Here is a 22,440-nt window from a genome sequence, read left to right as displayed (position 1 = left end):
AACTATTACCACAAGTTTCTACCAAACCTTGCCTCAGTGCTGTATCCATTAAATGCGCTGCTACAGACAGGAGTGAAATGGCATTGGTCAGAAAAACGTGAAAAGGCATTCACAGAAACAAAAAGACTAATTACATCTGATGAACTACTTACCCACTACGATCCATCCAGACCTATCCATCTAACATGTGACGCGTCTCCGTACAGCATTGGCGCAGCCCTGTCGCACACGATGGATAATGGACTTGAACGCCCAATTGCATTCACGTCAAGGTCCTTAGCCTAGTATGGAGTATCAAAAAGTTCCCTCATTACCTCCATGGCCTAACGTTTACCTTAGTGACGAATCATCAGCCCCAAGTGTCAATATTCAATCCATGAAAAGGAGTTCCAGTGATGTCAGCTGCGCGACTACAGCGATGGGCCCTGTTCTTAGGAGCACACTCGTATGACATCGAGTTCAAGGGGACTAAACAAGACTGCAATGCTGATGGGCTGTCACGCCTCCCACTGTCAACATCTGTGGAGGAACCACCATCAAAAGGTGACCCGGCAGAACATTGGTAGACAAGCTGCCAGTTACAAATGCTATGTTAAGAATAGAAATGTGGAATGACCCAACACTTTCTAAGGTGTATGACATCACAGTACAAGGCTGGCCTGCCCATGGGAATCCATGCTTTCCTGAGTTTTCAACAAGATGTGATCAGCTGCCAGGGAACCTTGATATGTGGATCACGTGTGGTAGTGCCCTTCAAGCTTCGCACCATAGTATTGGACAGTCTGCACGAGGGTCATGTAGGTACGGTGAAGATGAAAAGTCTGGCCCGTAGCTATGTGTGGTGGCCAGGGATAGATAAACAGATTGAGGACATCACCAAAACCTGCCCAGGATGCCTGACCGTTCAAAATGCAACACCACAGGCTCCTCTACATCCGTGGGAATGGCCGTCTGCACCCTGGTAGAGAGTGCACATTGATTTTGCTGGTCCGTTCATGAACTCTATGTTTCACATAGCTGTGGACACTCACTCAAAATGGCCAGAAGTAGTCCAAATGAAATCAACAACATCAGAAAAGACTAACTCTGTTCTGAGAACCATCTTTGCCAGAAATGGCCTGCCTGAGCAAATTGTGAGTGACAATGGCCCACAGTGTACTTCTGAAGAATTCCAAGACTTCATGACAAAATAATGATATCAAGCATTTCAAGTCAGCACCTCACCATCCAGCTACAAACGGATTAGCTGAATGGTTTGTACAAGCATTCAAAAAGTCCATAAAAGCAATGACAAAAGACGACACCTCTCTTCAACACAAAATTAACAATTTCCTCCTGATGTACCGCAATTCTGTCCATGCAACAACTAATCAGACACCTGCAATGCTGTTTATGAACAGACAGCTCAGCTGTAAGCTCAGCTGACCTTATAGAGCTGGACCTGAGGCAAGAAGTGCAGAACAAACAGTTCGGCAGCTTTTGGAGTGAACCACCAAGGAGCTTCGATGTGGGTCAGCAGGTCCTGGCACGTGACTACCGAGGGGAACAGTGGATGCCTGGAAAGATAATCACTAGGAGCGGCCCTCTGATGTACGAGGTGGACATTGGAGAGCATACCTGGAGACGTCATGTGGATCAGCTGTTGAATGCTCAACCAAAGACACCAGAGCAACCAGCACATCCACCTGATCCTGAAACCAACTCTGAGCCCAGTACAGTGACACCCACAGTTGCTGAGGAGGTGCCCCCTACCGAGAGCACTCCACAGGTTCCCAGGCGTGACCCTGAACAACTCAGGGCGCCCCCTAAAAGATGGATTTATGAGTTTCACTTATGGGACTTATGGACTAAAAACAAAAAAAGTTTCAATATGTGGTAACTGATGGGTTGTCAAGCCATCAGTTAAATTGTGTTTCATGCATCGGCAATGTTATATGTTACTTTAGTTATTTGACATTCATCTAAAAGGGGAGGAGTGTAGTATATAAAGTGGATGGGTTTACTTCAGCGGAACCACTCCCCTAGTTACTGAGTTTACCTGGAGGTTATCCGCCAGTGCATTCATATGTAACATTGAGACTCAAGTAAAGTCACGTTCATTTGTACATCTGAGTTGAATCCTTTATTTAAATATACTCTGTTGGAGTAAAGACACAACACCTGAAAACATTCAGTCTGTTCCCTCAGAGACGCTGTTTCTCCTTCTATGTATGTAGCATGTAGTGAATGTTGCAGCTTGCTAGCTGCAGGGCTCTGCCTCACAGCAACAGGGTGTTTCATTGGTTAAATAAAAATAAATCTCAACTTTATTTAGCCGTCAAGAATCAGAAAAAAAATGTGTTCAATAACTTTTCAATGCATTACTTTTGATCATCTCTTATTTCAGCAGTGGAATATAACACATTGTTACATGCAGATTGAATTGTTTTCTGAATAAGAAGAATTTTATTTGCTTTAAATTCATCTAGCATATTAAGAAGGCACAGGTAAGTAAAAATGGATGAAAGAAGCCAACACGTGTTCGCCACCACTTACATGGCAGGGTCTGCATTTTGAGAGGCAGTTAAGAATGTGACATTTTTCAGAAAGCATGATTCACGGACCTTTTAAGGCGCGAGGTGCTCAGAGTGTCTCAGTAATAGCAAGTGTGGGGAGATAATTGACTCCACTAAGGGCATCTAAAAAGCACTCTGAGATGAGAGCTGTATTTAAGGAAAGTTTTATTATCCGCCTCTAAATGCCAAGCCATGCACCATTTTTGCCTGTGGTGGAGGAATGTTTCTTAAATGCCAACTTTAAGTGCAGAATATTACCTGATCTGTGCATTTGAGATTCATCTGGCTGAGATAGTGGAATGGTCAACTTATGGCTGACTGTCTTCTACACAGACTAATGCAGGAAGTAATTTGCCAGATCTCCCTCTTGCCACTGGCGTTATCTAAGAAGGAGTGGAACATCTAAGAAATAAACAGCAGATTAATGACTATTAATTTAACTTTGTCACAAACACCATAGATTTCCAAGTAGTTTCAAACATTATATTTTTAGTGTCACCCAAATGCTGATGCAAAGGTCACTTTGTTCCACAAGAGCTATTCAATTTTGAGCTGCTATAGAGCACAAAATATTAGATCTTTTTCAGATTTAAACAGAAAATATCTTAAAAAACAGTCACTATTTGTGGTTGTTATTTTTTGTCCACAGTATCAAGAAAAATGTGGTTTTTAACACAGTGATTAAAATGAGTCATTTCATTTTTATGTCTTCCCACCCCATAATAAAGGTGATCTCAGGACACTAAAGAGCCTGTTTGTTGTCAAATATATGTTCAAATATTCAGTACTGATTCAGCCAAACAGGGAGAGATTCTCGTCAATATGAATACAATTCAGTAAAATGTGTCTTCTTTTAAAGAAATAAGGAGGCACCTTTTTAATATTTAATTACTCTACTTTTTTCAGTCAGACTACCAGTTTAACTTTGTTCCAAAGAACTGTCCAGCTGGTGAAATTACAACATCTTCAACCTCTGCAAGTGAAACAGACTCAGCATAATTTCATCCCTTAAACCACCTAAAACACCTGGAAATACTTTTATTTCCTTTTTTGTTTGTTTGTCTTTATGTAACTGCACATGGAGGAGTACAAAATCCTCCATGTACAGTGCTGAGCCTTCTTCTCCTGTACTGGTTTAACCAAGTAGGAGGAACGACCACACCAAGATGGCTGCCGTATTTCCTGCGCCCGAGCAGCCGATGGGGCGTCTGCTCTTCATTATGACTGTGGTTCTCTCCACAGTTTCTGTCCATGAACACCCAGTTTAGTGAACTGCAGAAAGTTTCCTTTGACTTGTTGAAACTGAAGGTCCAAATCAACTCAGGAAAAGGAAAGTGTTTTGTTTTTTTTTCTTGCCTTTGGAACAGTGGCTTCTGAAGTATATTTTTAGAAAATTATCTTCAAAAAAAGATTTTTTTTTCAAGTTAACTTTAAAATATTAGATGTAAAATATTTGCCCTTTGTCATTTTACATTGTGTCGTTATATTGTCTTATATTATCTTGGTTATTTTTGAACGCATCTGATAGTTTGTGTAGTTCTGTAAGATGGTTTTCTTATTTTCTTTTAAAGGTCAGAATAAATTAGATTTGGTTGATGTTTCAGAAGAAAATAGCATTTTAATGATGATTTGTCTTTGTGGTTTGCTTGCATTGTTGAGGTATCTGCAGGCAGGTGTAAATACAGAGGAGCCGCTGGTCGCTTGTGTCACTGCAACTGTGAAGCTGAATGTTGCCACCACACACGTGTGTTCCAGCTGTACAAAAGGGGAAATAAAAGGCTTTATTGGACACCCTGGATGGAGTTCATTATAGACGCTGTGTTTCTCTCAGCCTGCTCCGTTTAGATAAACCTCACTCTGACCAAGGCCATATCCCTCCCGCTTCAGGCCCTTGCTAAATTGATTTCAGCAATAAAGTGACAGTCTTGCCGTAATATACAGATGGCCTTTAATTCAGGCTTGTTGCCGTGCCAAGGGGCTCTTGTTTAAGGCTTTATTTATACCCTGGCAGCAGTGCCTGGCATGCTGGGCTTCATGGTGAATCAGGAGAGGAGATTCTGATAAAAGGTTTGAAATGCCAAAAGCTCTTAAAGTTGTTCAGACACTGTTTAAAGTGCTCAACTGTGAACTTGTGTGGGATGCACCACTCAGGCTGCTCTCAGCCTTGTTGTTATCAAAAGGTTGGCAACTGCTGAAATGAACATCCATAAAAGTTCCATTTGCTTGGCTGCCACCACAGCCACAGGCCAACTCCTACTCTGCTAACGATATAAACTTGAAGTTGGGTTCTGACCTCAGATTATTGGGCTCTGTTTATGTCTCCCGGTTAACGCTGCTGATTTTGACTACAGTGTTCATGAGCTCAGTGTTCTGTAGCTGAGGTATTCTGGCTCTGGTTTTCTTGAAAGAATTTTGCATTCACAAGCTGTGCCATCAATCAGTGGCTTCCTGCCTGACCTGTGAAAGACTGTAATTAAATTAGCCTAATTACCGTAATGAAGTGTCACAGTCTGCTGCCTTTACTATATGGAGTAAATTGAAAGAAAAATAGGCATCATTACTCATCAGCTGCTGTGGTCTTCAGAGGGGGGGGGGCAAAAAAAAAACTGTCAGCTCCTCATCCTGTAAGTATCTGTCTCAGAGGAGAAATATAACCTTTAACCTATTTTCATTTTCCGTATGAGGCATTTTTCATTAGCAGTTTGATTGGATTAATCTGTTGCATTGGTGCATTTATGAAATGAAGATAAATCGCCTGATTTGAATTTGTTGTCCTCTATGTTTTCCTATACGTGTTCAAGTTTAATCCAAATGTCTCGGTTGGGAAACAGTGCATTGAAAAAGTCTAGCAGTAAAAGCTCTGCTGAAGTGTATGAGGCGATTACAGTTTGATAACTGCATTATTGATGCTTGTCTCGCACACATAGCTAAAGCGTAGCCACAGTTTAATGTGATTTAAAGGCGAGCAGGGCCAACTAGACCAGCCCAGAGGGAGCACAGTTGTGGCCTTGCGGGATGCCAGAGGCGAAGAGAAAAATCAATGCCTGGGAGTCACCTCCATCACTTTAACTAGGCACTACAGACGTGCATGCCCCTCTCAGGGCCTAATTTGTGAAATAAACTGAAGTGTGTGATTGCTGTTGGGGTCCCCAGTGGCTTGAGTGGCCCATTTCTCTGAACCCAGCTCTGTTCTAATAACCCTTTTAGCAGAGAACGTACATAAGGCCACATGTCAGACTCCCCGGTATTATCTGACCATAAAGCTTTGAGCAGACTCTGAGAAACGGCTGCGCAGCCTTCGTTAGGGTAACAGCTCTAGCAGTCCCCCCCCGGCTCCTGCTGTGCAGGTTGAAAGCATGTTTCAGTTCAATGGCATTCTGCAGTCAGGAACAACTCCTTCTCTCCATAAATATTCAGAATGATCTTCTCTTTTTTGTGATTTTTGCTGAATGTTTCTTTACTTCTTTTTTTGTATCTTCGGTTGTCTTAAGCAAGTTCACGCAAACCAAGGAAGTAAACAAAACTGTACAAAGGACTCAAATTGAAATGTAGAAATGAAACCTCGGCCATGATGCCAGCCTCTCCGTGCAGCAGATGTGTTCATACTTTTTAAAACATTGGACTTTATCTGCAGCAGAAGGTCAAATGTGAAACTTTAGGATTGGATAGAGAACATTCATTTAGGATAGAAGTTTATCATGTGTTCCCGATGTTAATATGTTGATACAATCACACTCACAGACGGACAGTTAAGTATCAGTGTGTTTTCATTTGAACAGGAGCAGAAATGGCTGAAGTGAAGTCAGATCAGCCAGGATCACCTGCAGCTGAACGTGTGCTCTACTCACACTGTGGGGCAAAAACACTAAACTGCTTCTGGTTCTGAATGAGGCTGAGCCCAAAAGGATTCACATCTCTGACTGATTTAAACCTACAGTTATCAGCAGCACAAAGTCAGCACCTCACCACAGAAACCACAGACTTTTTTTACTTATTAGTTACAATTTTAAATATGTGATAATCATGCATAAGATGTTTACCTATTATTCTGATAATATTTGAATTATAGCATGTTTATGGTTATGGTTGCTATACTTTGCCTTGCAGCATCTTTTTCACCACAGCAGTTCTTAAATGTTCTGACATATATTGACATTGACGATTATAAGCTGGTAAGTTCTTTTATTTATAACCCAATAAACAAATAGTTCCTGATCGTTCTACAGATTAGTAACCCAAATTTCACTTTCTTATAACTACTACATTCAATACCTTTTCTTCAACTGTCATTTGAAAAGTTGACCAACTTTCATAAGTCAACTAGTTTAAGAATGAAAACAGTGACTTTAGGCATGAAGCCATTAGCAAGACATTCACTGCAAAAACACAAAGTCTTATCAAGTATTTTTAGTTTTGTTTCTTGTAAAAATATCTTGGCACACTTGAAATGAGATAAAACTAACTTGCAAGTAACCTTTCCGCAAATAATAGGAGCTTCTTTTAAGTCAATAATTCTTTAATAGTGAATAAACGTACTAGTTCAATTGGCAGATTATTTTATTTATAATCCTCATCCTGGCTGTTTCACACTGACTTCCCTGCATTTTTACTCCTCACTTTCCTGCTGTCTGACTGTCATATTTACTGTGCCAAGACCGCTGGAGGTCACACCCCAACCAGACCGCTGGAGGTCAGACCCCAACCAGACCGCTGGAGGTCAGACCCCAACCAGACCGCTGGAGGTCAGACCCCAACCAGACCGCTGGAGGTCAGACCCCAACCAGACCGCTGGAGGTCACACCCCAACCAGACCGCTGGAGGTCAGACCCCAACCAGACCGCTGGAGGTCAGACCCCAACCAGACCGCTGGAGGTCACACCCCAACCAGACCGCTGGAGGTCAGACCCCAACCAGACCGCTGGAGGTCAGACCCCAACCAGACCGCTGGAGGTCACACCCCAACCAGACCGCTGGAGGTCACACCCCAACCAGACCGCTGGAGGTCAGACCCCAACCAGACTGCTGGAGGTCAGACCCCAACCAGACCGCTGGAGGTCACACCCCAACCAGACCGCTGGAGGTCAGACCCCAACCAGACCGCTGGAGGTCACACCCCAACCAGACCGCTGGAGGTCAGACCCCAACCAGACCGCTGGAGGTCACACCCCAACCAGACCGCTGGAGGTCACACCCCAAACAGACCGCTGGACGTCAGACCCCAACCAGACCGCTGGAGGTCACACCCCAAACAGACCGCTGGACGTCAGACCCCAACCAGACCGCTGGAGGTCAGACCCCAACCAGACCGCTGGAGGTCAGACCCCAACCAGACCGCTGGAGGTCACACCCCAACCAGACCGCTGGAGGTCACACCCCAAACAGACCGCTGGACGTCAGACCCCAACCAGACCGCTGGACGTCAGACCCCAACCAGACCGCTGGAGGTCACACCCCAACCAGACCGCTGGAGGTCACACCCCAACCAGACCGCTGGAGGTCAGACCCCAACCAGACCGCTGGAGGTCAGACCCCAACCAGACCGCTGGAGGTCAGACCCCAACCAGACCGCTGGAGGTCAGACCCCAACCAGACCGCTGGAGGTCAGACCCCAACCAGACCGCTGGAGGTCACACCCCAACCAGACCGCTGGTGGTCACACCCCAACCAGACCGCTGGAGGTCACACCCCAAACAGACCGCTGGACGTCAGACCCCAACCAGACCGCTGGAGGTCACACCCCAACCAGACCGCTGGAGGTCAGACCCCAACCAGACCGCTGGAGGTCACACCCCAACCAGACCGCTGGAGGTCAGACCCCAACCAGACCGCTGGAGGTCAGACCCCAACCAGACCGCTGGAGGTCACACCCCAACCAGACCGCTGGAGGTCAGACCCCAACCAGACCGCTGGAGGTCAGACCCCAACCAGACCGCTGGAGGTCACACCCCAACCAGACCGCTGGAGGTCACACCCCAACCAGACCGCTGGAGGTCAGACCCCAACCAGACTGCTGGAGGTCAGACCCCAACCAGACCGCTGGAGGTCACACCCCAACCAGACCGCTGGAGGTCAGACCCCAACCAGACCGCTGGAGGTCACACCCCAACCAGACCGCTGGAGGTCAGACCCCAACCAGACCGCTGGAGGTCACACCCCAACCAGACCGCTGGAGGTCACACCCCAAACAGACCGCTGGACGTCAGACCCCAACCAGACCGCTGGAGGTCACACCCCAAACAGACCGCTGGACGTCAGACCCCAACCAGACCGCTGGAGGTCAGACCCCAACCAGACCGCTGGAGGTCAGACCCCAACCAGACCGCTGGAGGTCACACCCCAACCAGACCGCTGGAGGTCACACCCCAAACAGACCGCTGGACGTCAGACCCCAACCAGACCGCTGGACGTCAGACCCCAACCAGACCGCTGGAGGTCACACCCCAACCAGACCGCTGGAGGTCACACCCCAACCAGACCGCTGGAGGTCAGACCCCAACCAGACCGCTGGAGGTCAGACCCCAACCAGACCGCTGGAGGTCAGACCCCAACCAGACCGCTGGAGGTCAGACCCCAACCAGACCGCTGGAGGTCAGACCCCAACCAGACCGCTGGAGGTCACACCCCAACCAGACCGCTGGTGGTCACACCCCAACCAGACCGCTGGAGGTCACACCCCAAACAGACCGCTGGACGTCAGACCCCAACCAGACCGCTGGAGGTCACACCCCAACCAGACCGCTGGAGGTCAGACCCCAACCAGACCGCTGGAGGTCACACCCCAACCAGACCGCTGGAGGTCACACCCCAAACAGACCGCTGGACGTCAGACCCCAACCAGACCGCTGGACGTCAGACCCCAACCAGACCGCTGGAGGTCACACCCCAACCAGACCGCTGGAGGTCAGACCCCAACCAGACCGCTGGAGGTCACACCCCAACCAGACCGCTGGAGGTCACACCCCAAACAGACCGCTGGAGGTCACACCCCAACCAGACCGCTGGAGGTCAGACCCCAACCAGACCGCTGGAGGTCACACCCCAACCAGACCGCTGGAGGTCACACCCCAACCAGACCGCTGGAGGTCAGACCCCAACCAGACCGCTGGAGGTCAGACCCCAACCAGACCGCTGGAGGTCACACCCCAACCAGACCGCTGGTGGTCACACCCCAACCAGACCGCTGGAGGTCAGACCCCAAACAGACCGCTGGACGTCAGACCCCAACCAGACCGCTGGAGGTCACACCCCAACCAGGTTCAGAAAATGCATGTCTTTGCACATGCCTTTTGAACGAGCCCTTCCCTTGTGCTCTCATCCACGCTGCTTCTTGTTTGCTCTGTTTTCACGCCGGTCGGTTACATCATCAGCAAACATCACCTGACCAGTAGACTACAGATCTTTATTGTTAGGCCAAATATCTATGGTTTCTACTGTTCATATTGTGCATTCCAATGTCAGTAAATGGGTGGATGGATATTGCTGAGAGAAAGCTGATTTTTTTTTCAAGATTTCGTGGTATTAGGTCATTGAAATGTGCAGGAATTTATTTAAGATCCCACCATAGCATTTCAGTTGTGTTAGCATCTGAACTTTGACTATTTCCATACCTTTACTGAAGCTTTTCTCCTTATGCTTTTCATTGTATTATTGGGTTACCCAATTCCAGACTAGCTTGTCTCAAGTTTAACAGTAAAATACTGTGATTCATGGTCAATCATTGTCAAGGTGATTACAAGCTCAGTATTTTTGAAGAATAATGTTATACATTCTTATATTTATTCTATGCTGGCAGAGTGTTTTCGGCGAGTATTCAGTCACAGTCAGAGGGAATTGTTGGGACGAGGGCGTTTTAGTTTGGTTTACATGTTTTTCTGGTGTTTTTAAAGGCTGTAGTTTAGAAATAGAGACGTCCTTCTCTTTCCAACTCTACATTTCTTTCAGGGATATTTGTAGTTATCAGGCAAGGTGATAAAAGGGAAACCTGCTTTTGCATTCCATCTCTTATTAAATTAGCAATCGCCTGGTAAGACCATCTCAGTATCAGTCATGCCTCACTGAAATGGAAATTTGTTTCTTGCGGGGAAAAGGGAGCATTAAACAGTGCCCTTCGTAATAAATGTAACCGGAATTGCAAATATGAGCAGTCATCAACTTTAAATGTTCTCTCTGGTGGCTGCTTTGTGGGGGTTGAGGAGCAAAGGTGTGGGAATGTGGTTGAGGACAGAAGTGGGTAAATGTAGCGAGTAATACACTGCCTGAACAGACTCATGAAGCTGCTGTTTATGACCCATGAAAACGGTGTCATCCCCGGAATGGCAAAAAGATTTCTAATACATGGAGGAACCAAAAACAATCAAAACACAAGGAAAATGTGCTCACATTTGTAAGTTGGGTAATTCTTTTGTGTGTTTTAAAAAATAAAAACAGAAAGTGTGCTACTGTGTCAAACTAGACAAAAGTGTTAAAACAGGAAATGACTCCATCTTAATCAGTAGCCTAGAACTCAAAGCATTTTATGAAACTTAACAAGAGCAGTAAGAGCAGAGAGATCTGAATTAGATCAAATGCTTCCTGATTATTATGATATTCGTATTCCTCTTTGTGTTGCATAACTGAAGATCAGAGTTTGTACACTTATCCACTTCATAAAAGTGTAGATTTACAGCAAGGGTAAAGTTGCAGCTCAAACTGGTTTCTAAGGAAACATCTGTCTGTGCTTTCACAGCTGATTTTGAGGAATAAGTGTGGAAGTAAATATGTGCCATCAGGATTTTAATAAAAAATACCTCTGAAATTTGAATGTTGTATATTAGTGTTTACTTTAAATTCAGAATATATTTTTCACCTGAAAAAAATTCATATTCCTATTTCAAAGTGATAAAATTTTACATGTACATATTTTTCCACTTTGAGGGCTGTCCTCAAATTTGCTGTCTCAAATTCAGCGTCTAAAAATTCGCTGTTAAAAATGGAAAGGTTACTTCAGGTCACAGACATGAGCAATGGATGTCAGATTCCAACACCAGCCAATCACAAGACGCCACGTCATGGAGAAGAAATACCAGCATCACGGAGGCTGGCGACTATGGAGGCGAACGCTAACCCAAAGGTGAGTTTAATGCTTTCATATTTCTGTAGTACATTTCATTTTGCGCCTGAGGTTTGATACATTATCTTAAAGCTCGATTTAAAACACGGGTTTGGTTTGGTCCGTTGTTAATATTACAGCATGTAGTGCTGGCATATAACTTCTCGCTACCTCCTAGCATCCAGCCCCTCCTAGCATCCAGCCCCTCCTGGCATCCAGCCCCTCCTAGCATCCAGCCCCTCCTAGCATCCAGCCCCTCCTAGCATCCAGCCCCTCCTAGCATCCAGTCCCTCCTAGCATCCAGCCCCTCCTAGCATCCAGCCCCTCCTAGCATCCAGCCCCTCCTAGCATCCAGCCCCTCCTGGCATCCAGCCCCTCCTGGCATCCAGCCCCTCCTAGCATCCAGCCCCTCCTGGCATCCAGTCCCTCCTAGCATCCAGCCCCTCCTAGCATCCAGTCCCTCCTAGCATCCACCCCCTCCTAGCATCCAGCCCCTCCTGGCATCCAGCCCCTCCTAGCATCCAGCCCCTCCCGGCATCCAGCCCCTCCTGGCATCCAGCCCCTGCTGGCATCCAGCCCCTCCTAGCATCCAGTCACCCTCCAGCCCCTCCTGGCATCCAGCCCCTCCTAGCATCCAGCCCCTCCTGGCATCCAGCCCCTCCTAGCATCCAGCCCTTCCTAGCATCCAGCCCCTCCTAGCATCCAGCCCCTCCTAGCATCCAGCCCCTCCTAGCATCCAGCCCCTCCTAGCATCCAGCCCCTCCCGGCATCCAGCCCCTCCTGGCATCCAGCCCCTCCTGGCATCCAGCCCCTCCTGGCATCCAGCCCCTGCTGGCATCCAGCCCCTCCTGGCATCCAGCCCCTCCTAGCATCCAGCCCCTCCTGGCATCCAGCCCCTCCTGGCATCCAGCCCCTCGTAGCATCCAGCCCCTCCTGGCATCCAGCCCCTCCTGGCATCCAGCCCCTCCTGGCATCCAGCCCCTCCTGGCATCCAGCCCCTCCTAGCATCCAGCCCCTCCTGGCATCCAGCCCCTCGTAGCATCCAGCCCCTCCTCGCTGCCTCACACCCAACTTCCCCCATTTAATTTAAAAAAGAAATATCACTTGCATCTTTAAAGAGCACTGATGGGTATGTTCTCTTAGGTGAGACTGAGACAGACAGTCTTAGTAAAGTCCAAATTTTTCAGGAGATGCTACCGCTAACGTAGTAAGTTAATATGGCTGCCTTGTGTGCTTCAAGGAAGGGCTGTGAACACTAACGACATTAACTATACCCACAACCCCATTCTGTTCAGCTACTGTACTGTTAATGTGACTTCATTTATGAATTCATACATTACAACATAGTACAAAATACCAGTTACCTACCAAACTGCAGATTTACTTGTGTTTGATATAGTTTCTACAATTTTAATGGGAGAAGAGCACAGTAAGATTGCCATCCTTTTTGTAAAGTACAGAAGAATTAATTTATTGATATAGAATATTAATTAACATTCTTTTTACTTTGCAGTACAAAACATCGTTGTTACCTAGTAATACTATAAAGAACCCCCTTTGTTTTTTCAGTTCATTTTAACTCATTTTAGAAAACATATGCTTGTAAGTACATTAGTTAACTAATTTTAGATTCAATGTCAGAATTTAATTTATAATACTGTGATTTCTCAATAATGACCTACTAATTTCAAAATACTTGTTTTATATTTTTACTTTTTTTTATTTTACTTTCCGCAGTGGCTGGGACAATCATCCACTTCCAACTGAAAGCAACATGACTCCAACCAGCTCTGGGTTCTTGGTTGTACACATCATCCAATTCCTGAACTCCACGGTGCCTTGACAGAGGTACATTTTAAGTGGACAATTTAATGTGTAGCATGTATATGATCATTCAATTAATTTGTAAAATAGTAATAGACAAAATCTAACTAGGTAAATTTTGAGTTCTCTTCATCCCTTCTTTGTGTTTTCCAGGGTGTTTAGATCCCAGAAATTGAATGGGAGGACAGCGGGTTTCCTCTTCACGACGAGTCAAACGTCACAGTACCAAACACTAATTTACAACTGACTGATGAACAAATGGCAGCCTAAAGAAATGCAGTAAACCCAAAAGCCACATCAACGTCTTCTGGATGTGACATTTATATTGCTGCGGTTCAGTTTTGCTATCAGTTTTTTACTACGTGAAAGTTGTCCTCAAAATAAAAGACTTCCACCCTTCAAAATAAATCATTTTTGAATTTATTTATTTTTAATGTTACCTTTTTGTAATTATGTACAATCAAGTTAAATTCTGTGAATAATAATTGGGTAAATTGTGCTTAACATCTGACTGTTTATAGGTAACTAATCATAATCATGACGTCTGTGATTAAATTCAAAGCATGACTTATTTTGAAGAGCGGAAATCTTCAGCATTTATGAAATTAAAGCAAAATGCTGATTATGTTACCATAAATGTGAATTTCAGTGCTTTTATGATAGACGTTAAAGAACTAAAGTGTTTAAAATTTATAATTTGATTGTTTTTTTTTTCTTTACTCAAAAGGCAGCTAATAGGTACTGTGATGGCCAAATCCATGGCCACACCCTCATATTGACACAAGATGGGGGTCAGAGCTTTCTTTGCTCTATTCATTCTTATAATTTCTTGCATTATAAGAATCAGAAACTTAGTTTGCCTTAGGTAATTTATTTTGTAATACTTCAAGAATAGATGAACTCAAGTACATTCAATAAAATTTTGCATTAAACAATTTCAGTGTCGATCATTCAAAGCAAGCCAAAGCCAGTTTGAGTAGAGGAAATGCATGCTACAAAATCATCACAATCCTGTAGTGACAAGGAATTCGTCGAGTTTCGTAGCATGTGGCAGCAGTTGGGCAGCTTCCGTGAACAACCTCCACAGAAAGACTTGCAGACAGATTCTCCCATCCAGTCCAGGATTTCATCAATTCTTTCAGTTCAGGTGGTGTGGCTTTGGAATATTACAAAGCCACAATGACATTTTCTAATCTAATTTACTACACATCTGCAACATATGGGTAAGTTACTGGTAGTATGCTTGTAAGTGGATTATTCCAGACAGTTTTACTCTTCATTAAGATGTTTATTCTGGAGCCACATGTTGGGATAAAGCTAGACTACACACCGAGAACACACAAACATGCATGCAATTCAACTGTCTGAATTTTGAGATACGATTAAATCTGAATTGTGAGGTACCACTGCAAGCAACTAAGAAAAAAAGATTCTCCTACAGCGATGCTTCATTGAAAAGTTATCTGAAAATCTCCAATCAGACATTGCTAACATTACCATTTGCAATGAACTGTTTCAGATATCCTGAAATGCGGCATTTGTTTTCCTTTGAACAGTCATCATCTTCATCACTTCCGTCATCTGTATCTGGCCAAGTGATATGCTGAAGTACCACTTAAGTTTAGTAGAAAAAACTAATTACGTTGTGTTTAACAGAAGTTTGCAAAGAAAATGTGTTATTTAAGAGGCATTTCATTAAAAGAAGGACAGATGCAACACTTATCACAGTTATCTAAATTTACCTCTGTCGGACACACAAAAATACGGAACAAAACGCGTCTTGGGTGCCAGGAGGGGCTGGATGCCAGGAGGGACTGGATGCTACGAGGGGCTGGATGCTAGGAGGGGCTGGATGCTAGGAGGGGCTGGATGCTAGGAGGGGCTGGATGCTAGGAGGGGCTGGATGCTAGGAGGGGCTGGATGCTACGAGGGGCTGGATGCTAGGAGGGGCTGGATGCTAGGAGGGGCTGGATGCTAGGAGGGGCTGGATGCTAGGAGGGGCTGGATGCCAGGAGGGGCTGGATGCTAGGAGGGGCTGGATGCTAGGAGGGGCTGGATGCCAGGAGGGGCTGGATGCCAGGAGGGGCTGGATGCTACGAGGGGCTGGATGCTACGAGGGGCTGGATGCTAGGAGGGGCTGGATGCTACGAGGGGCTGGATGCCAGGAGGGGCTGGATGCCAGGAGGGGCTGGATGCTACGAGGGGCTGGATGCTAGGAGGGGCTGGATGCCAGGAGGGGCTGGATGCTAGGAGGGGCTGGATGCTACGAGGGGCTGGATGCTACGAGGGGCTGGATGCTAGGAGGGGCTGGATGCTAGGAGGGGCTGGATGCCAGGAGGGGCTGGATGCTAGGAGGGGCTGGATGCTAGGAGGGGCTGGATGCTAGAGGGGCTGGATACTAGGAGGGGCTGGATGCTAGGAGGGGCTGGATGCCAGGAGGGGCTGGATGCTACGAGGGGCTGGATGCTAGGAGGGGCTGGATGCCAGGAGGGGCTGGATGCTAGGAGGGGCTGGATGCCAGGAGGGGCTGGATGCTACGAGGGGCTGGATGCTACGAGGGGCTGGATGCTAGGGGCTGGATGCTAGGAGGGGCTGGATGCTACGAGGGGCTGGATGCCAGGAGGGGCTGGATGCTGGATGCTACGAGGGGCTGGATGCTACGAGGGGCTGGATGCTAGGAGGGGCTGGATGCTACGAGGGGCTGGATGCCAGGAGGGGCTGGATGCTAGGAGGGGCTGGAGGGGGACTGGATGCTAGGAGGGGCTGGATGCTAGGAGGGGCTGGATGCCAGGAGGGGCTGGATGCTAGGAGGGCTGGATGCTAGGGGACTGGATGGGGGGCTGGATGCTAGGAGGGGCTGGATGCTAGGAGGGGCTGGATGCTAGGAGGGGCTGGATGTAGGAGGGGCTGGATGAGGAGGGGCTGGATGCCAGGAGGGCTGGATGCTACGAGGGGCTGGATGCAGGAGGGGCTGGATGCTAGGAGGGGCTGGATGCTACGAGGGGCTGGATGCCAGGAGGGGCTGGATGCTACGAGGGGCTGGATGCCAGGAGGGGCTGGATGCTACGAGGGGCTGGATGCAGAGGGGCTGGATGCTAGGAGGGGCTGGATGCTACGAGGGGCTGGATGCTAGGAGGGGCTGGATGCTACGAGGGGCTGGATGCTAGGAGGGGCTGGATGCTACGAGGGGCTGGATGCTAGGAGGGGCTGGATGCTACGAGGGGCTGGATGCCAGGAGGGGCTGGATGCTACGAGGGGCTGGATGCCAGGAGGGGCTGGATGCTAGGGGGGCTGGGGGGGGGATGCTACGAGGCTGGCAGGGGCTGGATGCCAGGGGGGCTGGAGGGGGACTGGATGCTAGGAGGGGCTGGATGCTAGGAGGTAGCGAGAAGTTATATGCCAGCACTACATGCTGTAATATTAACAACGGACCAAACCAAACCCGTGTTTTAAATCGAGCTTTAAGATAATGTATCAAACCTCAGGCGCAAAATGAAATGTACTACAGAAATATGAAAGCATTAAACTCACCTTCGGGTTAGCGTTCGCCTCCATAGTCGCCAGCCTCCCTGATGCTGGTATTTCTTCTCTATGACGTGGCGTCTTGTGATTGGCTGGGTGTTGGAATCTGACGTCCATTGCGCATGTCTGTGACCTGAAGTAACCTTTTCATTTTTAACAGCGAATTTTTAGACGCTGAATTTGAGACAGCAAATTTGAGGACAGCCCTCAAAGTGGAAAAATATGTACATTGAAAATTTTATCACTTTGAAATAGGAATATGAATTTTTTTAACAAATAAAAATTGCAACCATGCACAAATAGTGACACTGAATTTTGTTTAGGTGAAAAATGTATTCTGAATTTATTTTAACACTGAAAAAGTAAACACTAATATACAACATTCAAATTTCAGAGGTATTTTTATTAAAATTCTGATGGCACATATTTACTTCCATAAATAAGCAACAGCAGCTTTTTGTCGCACCAGTTGAAGTCTGATTGTAAAAGATCAATAGATTGATTGGTCTTATGAAAAAAAGAGCTCTGAATGTCAGCTTTGACTTCCTGACATTTACATGTCCTGCTGTATGATAATATTCCTCCCGATTACAGGAGTTCAATAGATTAGCATATTTTACCATTTGAGTGACACCACAGCCTTTTTAGGTGAGCAGATTTAAAAGAACAAATCATCTTAAACTGAATAGTATTCAATAGTTGGTGGCATAACCGTTGCTTGTAATGACTGGCTCAAGCCTGTGACCCATCATTATTCCCAAATTGTTGCATTCTTCATTTGTGATGCTATTCTGGGATCTTACCACAGATTCTTTCAGTTGATTTGTTGTTTTGGGGGATTTCTCCCTTTAGTCTCCTCTTAAGGAGGTGAAAGGCATTGTCTGGGTTAAGGTCAGGTGACAGTCTAAAACCTTTCACTTTTTTCCCCGATGAAGTCCTTCTGAGTGTTTTGGGTCGTTGTCCTGCTGTATGATAATATTCCTCCCGATTACTTGGGTCTATTTCTCTGTAAATTGTTTATGTACACTTCTGAATTCATTCTGCTGCTACCATCATGACTTATGTCATTAATAAAAATAAATAAGCCTTTTCAGAAACAGCCAGGTATGCCCAGCCGTGACATTACAGATGAGCTTGTGTGCTTCAGATCCAAAGCAGTTCTTTTCTTTCTCCATACTTTGGCCTTTCCATCACTTTTCATTCTTCTTGGCCTCATCAGTCCATAAGATTGTGTTCCAGAACTTTTGTGTCTCATCTCTATACTTCTTTGCAAATTGCAATCTGGTCTTGTGATTCTTAGTACTGATGAGTGGTTTGCCTCTATATTTCTGCTCTCGGGGTCTTCGAACAGCGGATTGTGATACCTGCACAGTGGGGTTGTTATTGATGTCACTACTGATGCTTTGGGATTTTTCTTCACAGCTCTCACCATATTTCTGTCATCAACTGCTGCTGTCTGCTTTGGCTGACAATACTTATTTGCTTATATGCAATACTTGAAGGTATTTCACAGTGGACATGCCCCAAAGATAAAAATTTCAGACTGTCTATGATTTCTAAGAGGGAGAACTTGCAAAATCTCAGAATGTTCAAATGCATATATTCCTCACTGCATTATATGGACACATATTTCTGAAATACTTTAAAGATGAGAATTTAACCAGAGGAAATATCTACCAAATCCTGAATTTAAATCCTGAAATTAATATAAAAATTATTTTACATGCTTTGGATGCTGAGCGTGTGTTTTTTCATGGTTCCTGTTTACATGTTTGTTTCTGGTTCTCCTGTTTATTTTCTGTTCTTACCACTTCTAGTGAGTGGTGGGGATTTTCGGGGTCACCAGTGACATGGGGGAGAAAATTACACAAATGGGGAGGACACAGTTAATCAATATAAATGCCATCAATAATCCGATTAAGAGGTGGAGAGTTTTATCTAAACTCAGGAAAGATAAAGTTCAGATAGCGATGCTGCAGGAATCCCATCTGGATGACTCTGAACATACCAAAGTGAACAAGATGGGGTTAAAATCTGTCTATTTTTCTTCCCTCAGTTCTGCGAAATGACGAGGAGTTGCAATTTTAATATCGTGCTCCTTGTACTATGCACATGCTGCAGAACATAAAGACAGGGAGGGTCGTTATGTTTTAATTGCTGGAATAATCGATGGCATCTTGATAAGTCTTGTTAGTGTCTATGCCCCACCCGGTAGCGACTGGGTGGGGAAAATACTTGAATTAGCAACAACAAAAAGTCGGTGTAGTGATCTGTGCTGGGGACTTTAATATTAGGTTAAACCCAAATTTGGACTCATCAAATGGAAAAGAAACTCAAAACATGTCAGTAAAAGAATGAACAAAATGATGGATGAACTGAGATTAGTGGATATATGTCATGACTACACACATTATTCCTCTTCTCATAATGTATACTCACAAATAGATTATTTCTTCATATTTAAAAAAGAGTGAAATCAAACAATATTTGGAGGAGAACGATGATAAAGAGGTGGGTCCAGCAATACTTTGAGATGCTTTCAAGGCGGTAGTCAGGGGAAAAATAATAACCATTTCCTCCAACGAAAAGAAAATTAGACAACAAAAAAAACTTCAGAAAGAACACTCAAAAACCTTCAAGAGGGCAACAAGAACTAAAATGGAGTGAAAAAAAGAACTGAATAATTTAAACATGCAAGAAATACAAAAGAAACTTCTCTTTACGAAACAGAAATATTATGAAGCAGAAGCAAAATCTCTGAAGCTCCTAGCATTTACGAAAACAATAAGCTGATTTTACTATTCACAAAATATATAGAAATAGGGTTGAAACAAACTGAGAAAAGATTCATAAATGTTTTGGAGATTTTTTCCAAACCCTATACTCTCAACCCAAACTGAAGAATAAACAGCAAATAGATGGATTCCTCTCCCAACTCTCTCTGCCCAACATTATAGATGAGCAAAATGAATAATTAATATCAGAGATCAGTGATTAGAAAGTTGAAAGGAGGGAAATATTCAGGAACGGATGGGTTTGCCTCTGAGTGTTACAGAGAACTGCAAGATCAGTTAGTCCTGTTTTACAAAGAGTTTTCAACAATGTATTAGAAAAGAAAATAATCTCTCCATCATGGAGAGACGCAAATATTTCACTAATCCCTAAGGAGGGAAAGGATAAGTTGGAATGCAAAAACCAATAAGTGTGCTAAATATTGATTATAAATTATTTACTGTCATAATCGCACAGAGATTGGAAAACATTTTGCCAATGGTAATCCATAAGGACCAAACAGGCTTCATCAGACAAACACAGGATAACATCAGAAAATCCCTGCATATTTTCAGTCATGTAGTTCAACAAAAAACAGAAAGTCTTGTACTGAGGCTGGATGCGGAGAAGGCCTTTGACTCGGTCAGAAGGTCTTTTCTTTACAATGTGATGTCCAGGTTTGGGTTCCACCAGACCATAATAGATGTGATTGCAGCTTTATACAATAAACCATCGGCTAGGATAAAAATCAACGGAGACTTATCTGACTGCTTTATTCTGGAAAGGGGTACGAGGACGGACACAGCTGGAGTTCTCATGGCATCACTGTTCGCAGACGATTTATTGTTAACCATAACAAACCCAGCTCAAACTCTACCTGTACTTATTGGGGCCATTGAGAAAATATGGTTCCCTATTGGGTTAAAAGATAAACATTACCAAGGCTCAGGTTTTAAACTACAACCCACAGAACAATATTAGGAGCCTAGGAAGCAGAATCCAAATCCATAAAGTATTTAGAGGACGCATTGCCCAAAAATTTTCCAGAATTTTTGAAGTCAACTATGGCTCCCTAATTTCAAATCTGAAATCTGACATACAGAGATGGAATCTGAGCCCTTTCTCAAATTTACACTCTAGAGTGGAGTCGGTCAGAATGAACATTCTCCAGCACTTCCTATATCTATTTCAATGTTTACCTATTCTGATATCAGAAAGGTGTTCCATAGAGTGGGAAAAATTCATATCCCAGTACACTGAAAAAAATTACTTTTTGGATGAACATAGAAAAATTATGGAAAAAATGTCCACCTGATTACTTTGATTTATTTCAGAACCATGTAATTCTCAATTCCAATTTAAAGCAATTGTGTTGGCTCAACTTAACTTTTAAGATTGATTCAACTCATTTACTATAGTTGGACCAATGCAATTTAATAGAGCAAGCCCAAGTACTTTGCAATGTTCTGCACCAAATGATTGACTTTACTTGATTAAGATGAATACAAATTTAGTTTGAAACCAGCATATTTTACAGTGTTACCTTCACACTACTTCATTAAGTTGAAATTAAGTTAGCTAAACAAACATGCTACCCTAATCGTGTGGAAATCCTTTCCATGATTGAATTGCGTTATTTCAAAGACATTTTTAGGTGCTATTAACTTAAGTGTTTTAAGGCAGCACTGGGTGAAAGGGTAGAAAGAACCCTCAACAATTAGAGAAGGTAGAACAGAACTGTATTTTCATAATTGTTATCCATTTTCTTTTCCATGTGCAGTGCAGGCACTTCACTACAAAAGGTATAAATGTTTGCCATATGGCAACCCATCTGAACATGCTTTTAAGCTAGCTGAAATTAATAGTTTAAACAAAGCCTTTGAAGTCAGTGTTTAATTAGTAAATTTTATCCAATTTATTTTTAAAGTATTATTCAAGATAGAGAAATATAAACATTTAAGTCCTCCATTTTCATATGAATTCATTAGAGTAGATTTTTTAATATAGTGAGTCTTATTTTTCCATATAAAGTTGAATAGCAGTTTGCCAATTTCCTTCTCACTTTTATCGTCAATGTCTAACGATTGTGCAGCATAAATGAGTCTGGAGAGCCTTCAGCCTTTGTAAGGAGAATACGGCCGTGCAAAGAAAGATCTCTAACTAACCACTGATTAAGTCTTCTGTTAGTCTTTTGAATTAGTTTATTGTGTAATTACAACCACCTTGAAGTTTCTGCAGACACAATACAGTTTCTCTTCCGTAATCTCGCTAGCATCTCGCGAGATTACGGAAGATCTCGCCAGACCCTCTTCCGTGGGCGATCAGTCTAACTAAACTGAATCTCAACATTTTATTAACACTAGGTTGCTGAATTTTATGTTTATCTGACATAATTTTATCACGTTTGCCTTTGAAATATAACATTATTTTGTTGAAAAAGCGTGTTACTTTTTTGTACCACCTCAATTACATTTTTTGATAAAGCAGTAAATGGTGCAAATGGAAGAGAAACGCTGATTAATTGCCAGCTAGCCATCACTTCATGCGATGTTAGGACACGGCATTGTGTATATATTTCACACCATGCAAAAGCTGAATATGTGTCACTGTGATTTTTTAATACTATAAATTCTTTGGCTTTAGTGTTCTTTATAAATTGTTCCAAATCTTTAGTTAGTA

General features: G+C 44.3%; 1 protein-coding gene across 3 annotated transcripts in view; it reads left to right on the top strand.

Annotated features, from left to right (window-relative positions):
• The window catches only part of phf14 (PHD finger protein 14), a 120,148-nt gene that overhangs the window by 87,830 nt on the left and 9,878 nt on the right, over nucleotides 1–22,440 (top strand). The window contains exons 18-19 of one of the 3 annotated variants that reach the window (XR_008604939.1): nucleotides 13,381–13,491; nucleotides 13,621–14,360. The exons of the other annotated variants lie outside the window; for them this stretch is intronic. The gene's annotated coding sequence lies outside the window, so the exon portion shown is untranslated. Of the gene's footprint in view, nucleotides 1–13,380; nucleotides 13,492–13,620; nucleotides 14,361–22,440 lie in introns of those variants that run through there. 3 annotated transcript variants of the gene reach the window in all.

Source organism: Poeciliopsis prolifica, unplaced genomic scaffold, assembly GCF_027474105.1.
Source record: "Poeciliopsis prolifica strain line A6 unplaced genomic scaffold, Auburn_PproV2 SCAFFOLD080, whole genome shotgun sequence".
In the NCBI taxonomy this organism is placed as follows: Eukaryota; Metazoa; Chordata; class Actinopteri; order Cyprinodontiformes; family Poeciliidae; genus Poeciliopsis; species Poeciliopsis prolifica.
The sequence above is the reverse complement of the archived record's forward strand: the minus strand, read 5'-3'. Positions and strand labels throughout refer to the sequence as shown.